General features: G+C 38.9%; 1 long non-coding RNA gene across 1 annotated transcript in view; it reads right to left on the bottom strand.

Moving 5' to 3' along the window:
- LOC122688023 overlaps nt 1-13,609 on the bottom strand; it is a 69,870-nt gene that overhangs the window by 3,840 nt on the left and 52,421 nt on the right. Inside the window, exon 3 of the long non-coding RNA XR_006339305.1 lies at nt 3,238-3,344. This is a non-coding gene — a long non-coding RNA (uncharacterized LOC122688023). The remainder of the gene's footprint in view (nt 1-3,237; nt 3,345-13,609) is intronic.

Raw genomic sequence — 13,609 nt, 5'->3', positions numbered from 1 at the left:
AAAAGGGTAAAGCAAGGTGTTGAACTCAGGCTCTTGGTAACTTGCAACCTCCCTCCAAGACTGCTGGACTCAAGAGGCATGTAAAGAGCATTCCTCTCCTCGCCTCTTAACTCCGCAGGCACCGGTGATAAGAACCTAACAAGAACTGCCTTTTCATCACTAGAAAATGCTAGAGTGGATCCAGAGAAATCAGAAGTTAGAGGGTCAAGCTGGGCACGGGAATGTTTGCTTCCGTTACAGGAATCATTCTGTATGTTTTGACCCAGAGTTGGCTGGGTTTCAGTTTTCGTGTTGATGGCATCTGAGGGAAGGCAAACAGGGCAGTCAGATGAAGCAAACCAAAGGTTCATTTTACGGTGGTGGCCTGTTACTGATTGGTGCAGAAGAACTTCTGAAACTATCACCCTGATATGAAAGCAAAAAAAAAAAAAAAAAAAAACCTCGATCAAAAAGCCCAGCAAATAGGCTGGACTCAATAAAGCCATTTTCTACACACGCGCACACACACACACACACCTGAACAGAATTAATTAGCACTCTTCATTTTCACATGTTTTAAAGGTTCAGGCTTAGCTCTGTCTAACCCTTAGAAGTTCCATTTATTTCCCAAGCACGACATTAGAAAATGTGAATTCTATATACAGACATGAGAGCTTGCTTCTACTCCTGTGAACGTTAAAATAAACAGAAGATAAAGGGGAAAAGAGAAAAGGAGGGAGGAAGGGAAGAAAGGGAGGAAGGAAAAAAAGAGGAAAGGTATTCTTGGAACAAAATGAAAAGCTTAATGTCAATTTCCTCTACTTTGGGTATGTTCCAAGTTGATGGAAAATGGGAATTAGAAAGAAACAAAGGAAGAAGCAAAACTACAAGGATGTTACGGTAATTTTTTAATCAAAATATAATATTTGAAATCAAAAATATGTTATCATATGACATCACAGTCAAAATCTTTGTAGAACTCTCCATGTATATCTCCATCTAAAAACTCATGAAACTTTAATATGCATAGAAAAATAGGGTCGAAAAAGGAAGATGATTCCTCAAAACTGTCTTTCTTATTAAAACCTCACTTTTGGAGAGATCTACATGACCGCAAATAGGCATCTGGAATTTGTCAACTGAATATTTCTTATTTTAATCCAAATACACAGCATTTGTACAGTTACCTAAAAGTATATTTTGAGAAAAACTCTGCAGTGCAAAAACCATGCTTCCTCTTCAGAAAATATGTTATCTCATAGTTTACTTTTAGAGATCCAAGCTGCAGAACTGGTTTAACATCATTACGTGGTCATAAGAGACAGTCTTGCTACGACTCTAAAGGTACAGAGCACAAAGTCGAGACTATACCCTAAGATTACTAAGATTCTCCCAGCACTGCAGGACTAGAAAGTGGAGAGACCCCATTACTGAGTAGATTCAGAAGCATGGCTATGACTGCACTTCCGGTTGGACATCTTCATCCAAGATGTCTGGTGAAGACCCAGAGAGCAGCAAAGCAGAGTAAAACACCCCCACCTAGGGCATGGGATTCTTTCAGGGGTTCTAAACGCTATATGCATCTTCCTAAGGGTCTCATTTACTACTGAAGAATGATTTGACTTCTGGAAGTAATTTAGTTAGTAAATAAGAGATGATCAGGATAAAGATAGTCTGTAATTTGGGGTTAGACTCCATGACCCAACATAGCAATTTCCCAGTAGTTTATAATTTTTGCTTCCAATCTTGAACTGGATAGAGTACAAGTGTAAGAAAACAAATGACTGTTTTTCCTTCCAACATTCTAAATACTGGATTTGGATTTGGGTACATGTTTGAATCTTTAGTGTGTTAGCAAAGATATTATCTTAAATCATTTTTCTCTCTATGCCTACTCATCAGATGGGCACAAAGAATCTTCACATTTTTAATATTGTTTTGTAAGTTTATCATATGTATACATATATATGCATGCACATAAATTATTTACATTTATTTATCAGTCATATCAGTTGTAATACAATATTTGAAGCTTAAAAGCTTTTTATTTGGGCAATATTACATTAAGTAAAAAAAAGTTGTATACTTTCAATGAATAGTGTTTTAGTTTCTGTGAAAGAAAATCTGGAAAAAGTTAAGTGAATCTTTGATAGGCACTATAGTGTTTTACTTATGAACACCAAAGGACCTCATAAAATCAGCAGAGGTTCAGAGAGCAAATTGTTGTGTTAACACTATTTATATTCTTATCTAACTTACTGAAAATGTTTTACATATTATGTACCCAAATAGTTGTTAAGCAGCAACTCTTTAGAAAATGCTAAGTTGCCAAATAATAATAACCCAAGAAATTATGTATAATTTAAGGTTTGGAACTGAAATATAAAGTATACAATTTGTAATAACCACCTGCAAATTTGCAAAGCCACCACACAGTCATAATGTGTGATCAACTATCTGAAAAAAGGGATTTCAAAGATGAAAGGAAAATTAAGGTAGGTATACTCTTTTCCAAGAAAACAAAGATAAAACAGAAGTGTGTATTTTGTATATTTGTATTACAGAAACAAACTGACCTCTCATTTTTGAAGCAGTAAAAATGATTTGTAGAAGTTAATGGCTGTCATCCTTTGGTCCCCTTCTTCTCCCCCTTACCCCAAACACACACATACACAGCTTTTTCTCAGGAAATGTATGGGGCTATGAGGATTTTTCTTAATTGAGGTAAAGAGGCTAAAACATCTAGAAACCATAGTCTCTCTCCATTTATGTACAAACCTTTACATTTTGTGAAGCTAGCAGTTTTGTTGATCAAGTAATGAGTATAACGAAGCAGTTGGTTTATTGAGCATTTCGGGTAATGGTATCATCATTAAACTCTACTAGGAAAGGAGTACATAGGTTACAAACTCCCATCACTGTATGTACTGGAGAAAAACAGGTTTTTTAAGTTATAATTTTTATGGTAAATGTAATTATCAAATATAATCATAGAAGAATTAACGTGGCATAGTATTTTGAAAGGAAACACACAGCATTATATATAAGTAATGCTGTTTATTTCAGAAAGAACTCTGTCTAACTGAGATAATTCCTACACGTCTTTAATGAAGGAAGCTTAGCGTTTCCCCTGATAATTATTCCTACAGTCTGACAATAGCTCTGTTCAAGAGCTTTTGTTATATATAATAAAATAGTTGCTCCAATTTTATCAGTTCCTCCCTAAAGAGAAATAATTGATTCCCATTCTTTGAATACCTTAAAAGGCTTTCGGATGAATGTTTCTATCTTCTGACAAGCGAGGAGATCTCTGGGATCATGGCCTGGTCTCCATGCAGTTCGAATGGGTCATGTCTATAAGTCTGCTGCAGTAGAGAAAAGGGAAGAATCTCATATAAATTGCAAATTATGATCAAATCAGTCACAAGTAACATGAAACAATTTGAAAAATGAAAAGTAGAATGTGTCTAGTTGTTCTGATTATGCAATTCTATCACTGTGCATAGATCTATAACCAAGAATCATTTTATTATTTCCTATTGATTGAGGAGCATATATGGCTATAGAGATTCTTTTAAGGGCAATAAGATACGATTTTGTCCAGAGTTTCAAAGGACACCTGAATCTTGTCATGACCCAGCCATCCCTTCTCCAACGAGATATCTAAATGGTAGGTATAAAAAGGAAGTCAAAAGGTCATTTAAACTAGAAACCTCAGTTATTATTTGGTAAAGTGAAACTGAGCAGATGGTTCAAACTAGACCCAAGTGGAATCTATTCGCCTCCCAAGAATGAATCTTACCACCAGATGGCCACAAGAAACTAAAGCAACCAGTGTTTACCTACAAAGAGATGGACTCCTTGGTGATCCAGTGGTTAAGACTCCTCGTGCAGGGGTCTGGGGTTCCATCCCTGATCAGGGGGCTGGATCCCATATGCCCCAACTGGGAGTTCACATGCCACAATTAAAGGTCCTACGTGCCGCAAGGAAGATGGAAGACCTTGTGTGCCACAACTAAGAGCTGACACAGTCAAATAAACGAAAATAAAATATTAAAAAAAGAGAAAAGATATTAATATCTGCTGGATTTCTTGTCCAGCCAACTCTAAGAAATAGGAAGCTAATAAATCAGCCTTCCCTAGTGGCTCAGATGGTAAAGAATCTGCCTGCAGTGCAGGAGACCTGAGTTTGATCCCTGGGTTGGGAAGATCCCCTGCAGTAGAAAATGGCAACCCACTCCAGTATTCTTGCCTGGAGAATTAACCATGGACAGAGGAGCCTGGTCGGCTACAGTCCACAGGGTCACAAAGATAGCACACAACTGAATGACTAACACTTTCATTTTTCAAAGCAAACAATAAGTAAATGTGGCCAATCAGATCTGTATTTAATCTACTTGACAAAGAACAAAAAAAAAAGTGATGGGTAGAGGGGCAGGAAGCTTAACTCCTCTCTTGCAGGACTTCGAGTGTTGAATTCAGGCCTTTTTTCTTCCCTGTAAGTAGGATACAATCCTCTCTCGATATCTGCAAGGGATTAGTTCCAGGACTCCAAGGAATACCAAAATCTGAGATACTCAAGTCCCTTGTATAAAATGGTATATATTTGCATGTAACCTATACACATTCTTTGAATCATCTGTAGATTACTTATAACACCTAATACACTGCAAATGCTATGTAAAGAGTTGCTGTTATCGTTGCTTAGTCCCTAAGTCCTGTCTAACTCTTTTGGGACCCCACAGACTGTAGCCCACCAGGCTTCTCTGTCCATGGGATTTCCCAGGCAAGAATACTGGAGTGGGTTGCCATTTCCTCCTCTAGGGGATCATTCTGACCCAAGGATTGAACCCATGTCTCTTGCAGTGCATGCATATTTTTTTACAACTGAGCCATTTGGGAAGCCACAAGTAGTTGCTAGCATGTAGCAAATTCAAGTTTCGCCCTTTAGAATTTTCTGGAATTTTTTTCAAACATTTTTGATCTACAGTTAGCTAGTTAGTACCCTCAGATACAGAGGGCTGACTGTACTCCACAAAACCACATAGAAATATCAACTCCCCTCCAGGATTTCCTGCCAGAGCCCAAGTTTCACAGGCCTTCTCTACAACAACTAAATCAGGAATCAGGAAACTCCAGACAGAACTCCCAACCATCTGGGGAAGCTGCCCCAAAAAAGAAATTTCAGGCCAACGATCTAAAGTTGGAATCCTTTACTCTGTAGGCAAACGTTCTACTAAGCAGAACAACGTCAACATTCTTCCCTAGTGCTGTCTACTGGACTGCATGTTCTTTTCAATTATACAACACAGAGTTATCAGCTATAGTCACCATGTGTCCATGAACAGATAAATAGACAAAACATGTGGTATATACATACAACAGACTATTATTCAGCCATGAGAAAAGAGGAAACCCTGACATTTGTGACAACATGGATAGGCCTTCAGGTCATTATGCTAAGTGAAATTAGCCAGATAGACAAAGACAAATACTGCATGGGATCACTTATATGTGGAAACTAAGAAAAAATGTCAAACATAAAATAAGACAATAGAAAACTGGTTGTCATGGGAAGAGGGTGTAGGGAAAATAGGGGAAGGTTGGAAAAGGGTAGAAACTTGCATCAATAAGATAAATAAGGCCTGAGGATTTAATGCATAATAAGGGAGGTCTGTTCTTCCTGATATCTGTATGTCTGGCTAAAAATGTTTGATGAATGAATGGAGTAATGAGATATATAATTAATTTGGAGGGAAAGAGTCATTTGAAGAAAGATATGCAACCAAACACATTAAATGTAACAATTATTCATTCTTGTTTGTAGGCTGAAAGATAATGATACAAACTATTTGCATATTTTATTAATTACACATACATGGCTGTTGCTATTCAGCTCCAAGTCATGAAGTAATATGAAAAGATACAAAAGAGCATCATCAAGAATTCCAAGGGGACTTGAGTATTACTAAGACTGTCTTAAAGTTTCAAGCTATAGAATATGTCTAAATAATTCCAGGAATGATTTAAAGATGAGATATGGAGGCATCTATCCTTAACATGGATGCTGCAGATATTCATTCAGCCATTCAACAAAATGTCAAGAGTACTAGGTTCCAGGGATTGAATTAGACATCAAGGGTTCAGAGATATAGAAGGAATAACTCTCCGTCTCACAGAAATTCCATTTTAGCCATGTACGCAGCATAAGGAAGCATAGTCTACAGATGTTTGAGAATGTGGGAAAGGAAGTATCAATTTTCTATATGTGTCTAGATGAGCAATTTGGGGGATATTTTTATGAGATTTGAAGCTTGATCAGGATATTTCTTCATGTGAACTTTGGGTGGGAAAGAAATGGGTAATAGGCAGAGCTAGGGTAAATAGGGCTTCCCTCATGGCCCAGACGGTAAAAAATCCACCTGCAGTGCTGGAAACCTGGGTTCAATCCCCAGGTTGGGAAGATCCCCTGGAGGAGGGCAAGGCAACCCACTCTAGTATTCTTGCCTGGAGGATCCTATGGACAGAGGAGCCTAATGCGCTCCAGTCCATGGGGTCGCAAAGAGTCAGACACGACTGAGTGACTAAACACAGCACAGCACACAGGGCAAGTAGAAATAGGGGTGGGGGCAGGCAGTAAAAAGAAGGTGATGTATATGGAATAATGAAGGCATGAAAGTGTATGATGGAGTCTGAGTTCTCCGGTGGTTAAAGCAGACTGTGAAGATAAGAGGTGAAAATTTTCAGAAGACAGAGTGGTGGAAAGTGATACTTGAAGGCAGACCCGGGACAGCTTGTAAAGGTTCTTGGAGCCACGTTGAGGAGTTTGGACGGCTATCCCCTTGATGCTGCTCTCTGATTAACTTCTACCTCCGAATCAGACTCCTCTGCCGTTCTACCTAGAGATGTTCATCTCAGTTCTTTACCTCTTCTCTGGGATCACGCTTAATGAACTGACCCCTTCGGCATCAATCTCTCCTTTTTCTTGTGTTTTCTCTTTAGTGTTTGAACAGCCTCAAGTATTTTGCATAACTAAAAAAATAAAACATCTGAATGATCTTCGCCAGCCACCAAGCTCTCTTTCCTACCCTTTACTTCTGAAGGTTGATCAGTATAATTGCTTTACTCCTAATACCACTCTGCAACTGGGATTCTGCTCCACCAGTGAACACCTCCTGAGTCAAGACAAACATCATCACTGACCCTGTTGTTGTCAACTCTAAGGGACATTTTAAAATGACCTCAGTGGGGTCTTTTGTTGCATTTGTTAGTGTTATACATGTACTCTATACTTTCGAGTATCTTGGCATCACTTGAGTTATTTTTTTGTAACCATTCATTCTCTTTTTTCTTTTTTTTCATTTATTTTTATTAGTTGGAAGCTAATTACTTTACAATATTGTAGTGGTTTTTGCCATACATTGACATGAATCAGCCATGGATTTACATGTGTTCCCCATCCCGATCCCCCCTCCCGCCTCCCTCACCATCCGATCCCTCTGGGTCTTCCCAGTGCACCAGCCCTGAGCACTTGTCTCATGCATCCAACCTGGGCTGGTGATCTGTTTGACCCTTGATAGTATACTTGTTTCAATGCTATTCTCTCAGAACATCCCACCCTCGCCTTCTCCCACAGAGTCTAAAAGTCTGTTCTGTACATCTGTGTCTCTTTTTCTGTTTTGCATATAGGGTTATTGTTATCGTCTTTTTAAATTCCACATATATGCGTTAGTATACTGTATTGGTCTTTATCTTTCTGGCTTACTTCACTCTGTATAATGGGCTCCAGTTTCATCCATCTCATTAGAACTGATTCAAATGAATTCTTTTTAATGGCTGAGTAATATTCCATTGTGTATATGTACCACAGCTTCCTTATCCATTCATCTGCTGATGGGCATCTAGGTTGCTTCCATGTCCTGGAAATTATAAACAGTGCTGTGATGAACATTGGGGTGCACGTGTCTCTTTCAGATCTTAACCATTCATTCTCAATCATAGGATATTTCTCTGTCTACCATTTAATGTTGATATTCTTCAGGATTCAGCCTTTGTTCTACCTTTCTTCCCATTCTGCACACTGTTCATGAGTAATTTCACATTCACTCATGGTTTGAAATGACAAATAAACATCTGATAAGGACTCTGAAACTGGTCTCTCTGGCTTGGTCTTCCTTTGCTTTAGATTTCTTTATTTGGCCAACTTTCACTTGGCCATCCTATAATATCTCAGACTCTAAAAATCCAAGAAATAATGGAAGGACCTCCTCCAAACCATCCCTATTATTTGTATCCTCCAGTATCAGCTCATGTCACTCACAGTCACCACATCATGCTAGACTAGTTCATCTCCACTATTATACCCTCCCTCACAATATTCTGGGGATTTTATTCCTACGTATATCTTAAAGTTTTTCTTTCCTCTATACAAATACCAGCCTCGTTATCTGTGGCTTTCATGACTACAATATCCTTCCAGTCAAGATCTTTTCCCTCCGTCGTTTTTCACATTTATTCCACTCTTTGTCCAACATTAAAATGACTCACCTTAAACACGACTATAAGTTTTCCTAATTAGAACCTACTATTAGTTACGCATTACTCAAGAAATGCAGCCAAACTCCATCTCATGCTATATTCTTGCTTGTTTTAGACCATCTAAAGGTTTCCCATTAGACTTAAAATAAAAAACAGTTCATCAAGACAGAGTGCCTTGCCAAGGAGGTCCCTCCCTATCTCCTCAATCTCATTTTTAGCCACCGGGCCACCCTTGCTTGCTATAACCATGTTGGTCTTCTTTTCAGTTCTTCAAAGAAGCCAAGCTCTTTCCTACTTCAGGTCCTTTGCAATGAGACTCTTTCCTCCAACTTTGTATGTGTTAGTTCCTTCTTGCATTTAAGTGGGACCTGATCAGAATGTCTGAATATGTCTGCTCTCTCACTTTTTTATATCAGCCATTTATGTTTTCCTTCAGAGCACTCATCAGAACTTACACTTGCTTTTGTTTTGTTTTGTTTCACTCCTAATCTGTACAATATGAGCTCCAAGAGAGCTGAGACGGCTTTTCTCAGATTTACTCTGTATCCACAGCAGAGTGCCTGGCGGTCAGAAAGGCACTCAATGTTGTTGAATGGTTGTAAGTTGTATACTCACGACACCTCTTTCTTATCTCCTTTTCCACCCTTCTGAACCTCTATTTCCTACCTCACACCCTCTGACAGGGTATGGAGAAGCAGAAGAGGGCAACAGAGGATGAGATGGTTGGATGGCATCACCGATGCAATGGGCATGAACTTGGGCAAACTCCAGGAGATGGTGAGGGATAGGGAAGCCTGGCATGCTACAGTCCATGGGGTTGTCAAGAATCAGACACAATTTGGTGACTGAACAACAAAAACCCTTCAATACATTTTCTCCTGCTCATATAGCTGTCTAGATAATCATCTATGCATCCCTTCCTTCTGAGCCTGCATGATCTATTAAGCCTCAACTCAGGGATAATCTGGAGAAGGCAATGGCACCCCACTCCAGTCCTCTTGCCTGGAAAATCCCATGGACAGAGGAGCCTGGTAGGCTGTGGTCCATGGGGTCAGGAAGAGTCGGACATGACTGAGTGGCTTCACTTTCACTTTTCACTTTCATGCACTGGAGAAGGAAATGGCAACCCACTCCAGTGTTCTTGCCTGGAGAATCCCAGGGATGGCGGAGCCTGGTGGGCTACCATCTATGGGGTCGTACAGAGTCAGACACAACTGAAGTGACTTAGCAGCAGCAGCAGCAGGGATAATCCCACCAGGAAACTTCCCTGAAAACTTAGGCTATGTTAAGTCTTCCTCCATTGAGCCCCATGACACTCTGGGTTCTCTCTATAACACTTTCCCTGTTATACTGAAATGATCTGTTTTTGGCTGACTTTCTACCTCCCCAGTCATATATCCATATTCATACTCCTTTAGGGGAAGGCTCCCATCTTATTCTACTTTGTAGTCCATCTCCAAGTAGGGTGCCTAACAAATAGATACCTTTGGGCAACCTTAGTTTTAAACTTTATGTTTTAAATAATAGGAATTCAAGAGTATTAAGTGTGACATAGTCAATTCTGTGCTTTTATATAATCACTTAGCTATATGGAGGCTGGATTGTAACAGACAGAGCCTATTAAAGCCTAATAAGAGAATGAGACAGTGATGGAACAAGAGATGCTGAACTAGGAGCAGTGACCAGTTAAGAACCACTATCGGTGAGGGAAATACAGACCTGTTGGTAAAAGGCCACAAACTTTCAGTTATAAGATGAAAAAGGTCTAAGAGTCGGACACGGCGGAGCAACTGAACTGAACTGAAGGATCTAATATCTAAAATATGAGGATTTCAGCTGGTAACACTCTGTTTCATAACTGAAATTTGCTAGAAGGGTGAAAATGAAATGCTCTCACCAAAAATGGGGAAAGAGGGTAAGCAAATAAGTGAAGTGATGACTGTGTTCACTTATTGGGGGGAATCCTTTCACAATGTACAAGTATATAAAATCATCATATAGTACACTTAAATACCTTAAATTTTGTCAGTTATATCTCAATAAACCTGAAAAAAGCAATGGATAAGACAAAAGTGATAAGTTGAAATGGTAATGACAGGGAAGGTGAACTGAAAAGAGGGAAGAATCTAAGATGATTAAATTTTCTGATTTGACTAATGGAATAGACAGTGTAACCATCTATAAAAAGCAAAATGATATATGACGAGGCTGCTAATGTGCAATTCAGCATTCATAACCTTTGAATTCAGTCAGTCTTTCCTATAAGCCAAAGAATATTTGAGTTTGTTCATTCTCATTTCTGCATTTGCTAATGTGAATTTTGACTATTTGCGCATTCTGAAATACCAACAGTGTGAAATGAGAACGTATCTTTTTTTCTACCCATTAGTCCATTAGCCTTTCATGTTCATTCTGTGTAATTCAAAATGCAACCAATATAGGAGAGGATAATTTTTTATATTTTACTTTCATAAAAGATGGTTCACTCTCTTGGTAATCAGTTTTACACATTTACTTTAATTGTATCAATTTCCAAGTGTTATGAACCTTTCCCTTGACATCTATATAATTCTACATAATTTTCAATTGCTTTCAATTCCATCACTTAGCTTCATTCCAGTTACTAAAAAAATAAGTTTTGAGAAAACCAGAACAAAAATAAAATTCAAAGCATTATGCTAATGTAATGTGTTTTTTTCCTATGTGGAAACTTGGATATACATCAAAGAAAGAAAATGCAGAAATATTTTATTTAAAGGAGAAAAAAAATCATCAAAACAATTGTAATGTTAGTCCATATCAGACCTATTCTATTTGCCATTAGAGTAAAATTTCGAAAGGAGTATTTCATGAAGATGACACTTCACGGAGTAATCCATGAAGATTTCCTGAGGGTGATGATCTACTGATAAGTAAAAGTGCACAGGACCTGAAGTCAGAGAGGCTTCCTCAAAGTTTTTCTTTCTGGCAAATGTCTTAATTTCTCTCTGAGCTATATCACATTGTATAATGAGAAAAACAATTGACTTAGTTAAGATTTCATAGGATGCAAGCTTTAGAAATGCAATTCAAGTTAGTTTCACTGCAGAAAGGAGTTTATTACGGCAGGTTACCCAGAGTGTTAAGATGCTAAGTGCTAACTTACTTGAGCGGTGTCCATTTGCTCAAATAATGGTTCTTTCTCTCTCTCTCTCCATCGCTAGTGACTGTTTTCTTCATGTTGGCTTCATTCCCAGCCAGGAGCTAGTGCCTCTATACGTGGTGGGAAAGTTGCTGGCTCATTCTTTCTTTCTGTCTTGTTTTGTTTTTTGGTACCATGAGCTGAGAGGACTTATGTAATTCTGGAATTGACAGAGAAACAAAAAATAGCAACTTTCCCAGGGCAGTGCAATTAGTCATGCTTGGCTCATGTGACCAGCCCTGAACCAATGGTGGTTTCAAGAAGAAAAGTAATTATGATCGTCCAGGCCATGGGTTCAGCCAGTATTTGGTCCTGGAGAGCAAGATCAGTTCCACCCAACCACAAGATTTCTGCAGAGTAACTGCAGAATAAGGAAAGGGTGCTCCCATAAGGAGGAGATGACAGAAAGGCAAACAACATTATAAAAAACATTATTATAATACATATTCCAAGGTGGTTGGCCGGTTAAATTGGATGATACACCAAAGCACATCAGAAAACTCAAAATGGGTTTATTATTAATTACTGGCATACAATATTAATATCATCATGTGCTGTTTCTATCTTCTGCATGTAGAGAACATATCAGTCTCTACCTGACCAATTCCTGGGCCTTCATTGTTCAGGCTAACAGTATAATAAGAAACACGGGGTTGAAGAATTGAAGAGGTAAGGGATCATATATTGAACAAATGTTGACTGAGTCTCTACATTATGCTGACAGTTCTGGGTGCTAGGATACAGGGGTGAAACTAAACAGGTATAGTGTCCCTCTTGGGTACTTGTGTAAGCAAAATAATTTCAAGTATGATCAGAGATTTCTAGGAAAACAAGACTAAGTAATAATGCTTAAAAAAGTGCCTAAGAATGAATTACTTTAGATTGGGTGTCATGAAGAGGCCTTGGCAACAACGTGATAAGACAATGGTATAAGTCAGTACCTGTTGGCTAGAATGTACTGAATGAGAAGGAGGAAAACAGAGATGAAGATGGGGAGAAAATAGGTGCCCTGCAGGTTATGGTGAAGGATTTCAAGTTGATTCATTTGAACCTACAGGTAATAGTAGTCACTGAAAGATTTTTGACCAGGAATAAAATGTGATTTGCTGGTTACTGAAAAATCATGCTGTCTTACTTTTCAAAAATTATTAACTGGGGCAAAAGTAGAAACCAGAACACCAATTAGAAGGTCTTTGCATTCCATACTGTAATGATGGTGATGAGAAACACGAAGATCTCAGTAAAGGTGAAAAGTGGATCAACACCAGATAATTGTGGAGACAAAATTTACAAAACTCTGTGTTGGATTGAATGTGGAAACTAAGGGCAAAAGAAATATCAAGAATAATTTATAGGTGTCAGTCTTGAGCAACTGTGTGGATGAAAAGATAGTAGAAGGAATAAACTTGGGGATAAAAGAATCAGTAAGAATTGGGCCATGCTAGATTTGAGCTCGCTCTTAGACATGGAGATGGCAACGTCAAATAGCCAGTGATCACGTGAATCTGGAGTGCAGTCCAAATCTGTGAGCCCAGCCAACCTCTCCACGCTCACTGCCCCCAACTCTCCTTCCAGCTAGTGGGGTCTGCTTTATCCACAGCTACTGGGGTCCGCTTTCTGTCCCTCCAATGGAACAAGTGCCTTTCTGCCCCCTGCCTTTGCCACAGGCCAAGAACACTCTGCCCTTAATCTTCACGTGTCTGGTTTGTCTCACCATCCGAGCTTCAACCTCCACACTTCCTCCCAAAGATCAGCTCTGTGGCACTGCACACCACAACACAGAGCACTTAGGACTAGCATACTTGTATGTTTCTTCACTTTCTGCTTCTCTCCATGAGAATGTACATTCTCTCGGGATGGGACCTATATTTAATTTTTTGTTCCCTACTTGTAAGCTTCAGTACATCTTCC

This window comes from Cervus elaphus, chromosome 32 (genome assembly GCF_910594005.1).
Source record: "Cervus elaphus chromosome 32, mCerEla1.1, whole genome shotgun sequence".
NCBI classification, from domain to species: Eukaryota; Metazoa; Chordata; class Mammalia; order Artiodactyla; family Cervidae; genus Cervus; species Cervus elaphus.
Note: the sequence above shows the minus strand (reverse complement) of the source record. Positions and strands in the feature narration are given on the sequence as shown.